This window comes from Trichosurus vulpecula, chromosome 8, assembly GCF_011100635.1.
Source record: "Trichosurus vulpecula isolate mTriVul1 chromosome 8, mTriVul1.pri, whole genome shotgun sequence".
Taxonomy (NCBI): Eukaryota; Metazoa; Chordata; class Mammalia; order Diprotodontia; family Phalangeridae; genus Trichosurus; species Trichosurus vulpecula.
In genome coordinates, this window is record NC_050580.1 from 175,967,653 (window position 1) to 175,971,369 (window position 3,717).

Below are 3,717 nucleotides of genomic sequence, written 5' to 3' on the forward strand. Positions count from 1 at the left end.
CAGGTATTTGTGGAGTCTCATGGACTGTGCCCTCAAGAAGCTTATAATCTAAGAGCTATGGTAGATGTACAGAGAGGCCGCCTTGGACATGAGTTTGAGTCCTACCTCGAGCACATGCTCTGGGGCTCAGTCTCCTAGCTTCCACTGCACTGGCAAGTTGAGTACCCAGAATCTTTAGTGCTTTTTTCCCTCAGGGTTCTAGGAGAGGGGGGATGTGGTTTCTCTAAGTATAGCTTGTAAGCTGATATTGGTGTGCTTCCCCCAGTGATTATCAGTTGATATCAATTAGGAAAAGGTATTTACTGAAGCAGTACGGCAAAACCAGTAGATCCAAAATATCCCTCCAACCTAGGGCACATTCTCCCACAAGTACATATAGAATCCAGAGAAATAGATCCCAAGCCTAGAGCCATTTGCCCTAGTAGCAATAAGGGTAACTTGCATCTCCTGGAAATCTTTTTGCTGGAAATTCTTCTCTCCTTTGTGGTGCCCTTATAAAGGCATGGCATGATACAGCTTTCTGCTAAGCTTTGTAGAGTCCTCAAACTGCCTTTCCTCAGGCTGTCTCATTTGTCCTTGGTTCCCTGTGAAGACACTGCTAGGATGTCCAAAATCTTCTGACCTTTCAAAGTTTGCAAGGTCCTTTTGTTAAGTGGGAGAGCACCAAGCAGTTTCCCTTCAGGGACTTTGCTACACAGTGCTCTCTCCCTCCCCCCCCCCCCCCCCCCCCCCCCCCCCGCTCCCTGTCCGTCTCCCCCTCTGTGTCTGTCTGTCTCTCTGTCCCTCTCCCTCTCTCTCTCTCTGTCTCTGTCTCTCTCTTCTGGGTTGGCGAAATACTCAGATGCCCAGGTTCTGTGGCCTACAGGGCACTACTGATTCTCCCCAGCCAATCCCAATACAGTTTCTGTGTAGAGTTACTTTCTTTCGTCCAATGGCTTTCATTCCTTCCAAATTAATCAAGGAATTTCCCCCTCTAGTTTATTACCTTTGATTGACAATTCAGTAGAGGTGTTCTAACCTGACGAAAGTAGTTTCTTTGATGTGAGATGATTGATTCAGTGGATACCTGTCCTCCCAAACATCTGCTGACTCTATGACTTGTGCAAGTCACTTAACCTCTAAGTGCCCACAGGCAACATTAAGACTACAAATTGCAGAGAAAGTTCTGACCTCCATTGATGGAAGAAGAAGTTCCTCATCGGGACCTGATGAAGTCATAGGTCCCGTGTAGGGAGATGATTGCATGACCAGTTTCAGGAATCTAGCACCCTGTGGCTCTTCTAGCTGAATACAGGGAGCCCTTCACTAGGATAAGGGGGGAAGCCCTACTGACACCCCTAGGATTAGTCCAATGGGTGCTCAAAGAGATTGACAGGTAAAATAAAAATATCAAAAGAACTAGTATTCCCTGAATCTTGCAAATGATTTTAGAAAAGCAGGATCATCGGTGTTGTAGGCCAGATTTGACTCAAGGCTGTCCGATTGCTCAAGTTCAGGATTGGAATGAAATGAAACAATCCTCTAACATTTAACAAAAGGAAGTTTACTTAACCATAGCATGGTAAGGTGATTCATCAAGTTTACACATTGATTCAGTTGGGTTCGACTTCTCTGCCAGCAAAGAGGTATGTCTAATCTAAAGGAATAGTCCCTGATGGCTTTTGTACTTAAACCACAAGAAAGATATCTTTACTGATTTTAGCCTTAGTTTCTTGGACCAATTAAGTCCTGAGGTGGTTTCAATACCATTTAAGAGAAGCTATGCAGGTGCTAATGCTTATGACAGCTAGTATGAGGAAAATGAAAATGGCTTATCTATAGACTTACACATTCGGCTACACTAGAGACAGATGGAAGCAGGGACCAGTAGGCCACAAACTGTAAAGGCAATCAGTGCATGGGAAGATCTTCCCTGCCCATTTGAGTGGGCTTTGGGGGCAGGGCTCTCAGGGTCCCGGGGAGAGTGGCTAGGACTGGAGCCAATGGAAGCCTGTGGTGGGAGGAGCTTGCTGAAAGGTTGGAGCAGAGCTAAGAGGCAGTTGGGAGCTGAAGGAGAGAGGAAGCAGTCAGCTAGCTGGAACACAGCTTGGAGATTGCAGTGGAAGCGGCGGCAATGGCGGCAGGCACTACAAAAAGCAGGACTGACCCTTGTGGAGATGGGAGAGTGCTGAGCAGGGGCTTGAGGCCAGTGGGTGGTCTTCTTGCTGGAGGGCCCTGGCATTGGGGGGGAGGGCGGGAAGCACCAGTATGGCTTGCTGCCATGATGTTTTTCTGTGGCTTCCTGATCACTATTGTGAGATGGGCATACTGGTTTTGGAACGTTCTTGCCAGGATGTCCAACTGGGGACCTGGTCGTGGGTCTGCTGCTTCTGAGTTTCAATAAATTCTTCAACTCCTCTGGCTTCTACTTAGAGAATTCCTTATATCCTGCGACTCTGGACCATTCAGGCATACTCATAGTTATCTTTGAAGTCATGAATTCTGCCTTACTGATATATCTGGTGGTGAAGTGGATGTGACCGCTAGGTATAAGATCTCTATTTAGAAGCAGAAGAACTTCAGAGGAAGAGATGAGTGTCCCAGGGTGGGAGGATCCATTTTATTCCTCCCTAGCAAAGGAATGGGCTAAAAGAGCTGGACTCTGTGAAAACTGGGAACCAAGGCTACAGAGAGGAAATCCCAGGGATTTGGAAAGATGTTTACAAGAGGTTAGAATTCAGTCAGAGGCATCACTATCTAGGCAAAGCTGGATAGTGTTATCAGCCTACCAGCTAGTATATGAAAGATTGAGATTAAGTGAAAGAAATGGGGACGCTCCTACACCATGGCAACAAGGGGAATCTTAGATAGCAGGAGAACAAACTGTTGTTCAAGAGTCTACTGACTGTTAAACCTGAAAATTTGGTTGAAGTAAACAACAGAGCTAGGTGATAGAAAAATTCATATTATTTATTTATCCATTCATTCCCTTTAAGCATAGCAGACAGACATGATCATGGATTGAGCCAGACAGAGTCTGAATGACTTGTACAGAGGAATGAACAGGTTTTATATTTTTTTAGAACAATCACGATTCAGCATGTTACTCAATTTGATGATCCCCATGTATGTTTAACCGCAAGGCAAGGATTTCCCTTAAAGGAATAGGGCTGTAAAGAATGTTGACGGTCAGTTAATATTAAACGAGGTAGTCTCTCTTGGGGTTAGGGTCTCATCCTTTAATGGCTAACAGGGGTAAGAATGTCCTTAGGTCAGTCTGATCTGGCCTTGTTGACAGAGGTAAGGGTATTTCCTGAGCAAATTTTAGAGAACAAAGAAGCCCAGGTCCTGGATCTTCTTCCAGTTACTCATTAATTCAGGCTCTGGGTCTGGTTGAAATTAAAAATGATATAAAATGGTATAAAATGTTCCACATTACTCAAACGAGAATTTTTCTGTTAATGTGTCCAGAAGCAACAGGATGCCAAATAAGCCAAGAGTGCATTTCGACCCAGCCCAGTTCGAGCCTGACTGCCTGCTTTGTCCTTGCCACGGTGGCAGGGGAAAGGAGTGGAGAGAAAATTAGACAATGTCAGGGGCTGAGGCACAAAATGCTACTAGGATTCAGGATGTCCCTTGCACAGAGAATGAGAGATGGTCAAATGCTCAGACAGATGTTCGTCCCATACAAAGAAGGAGGACAGAAACCCAAGGTGACAATTCAGTTATGAGGGAAAT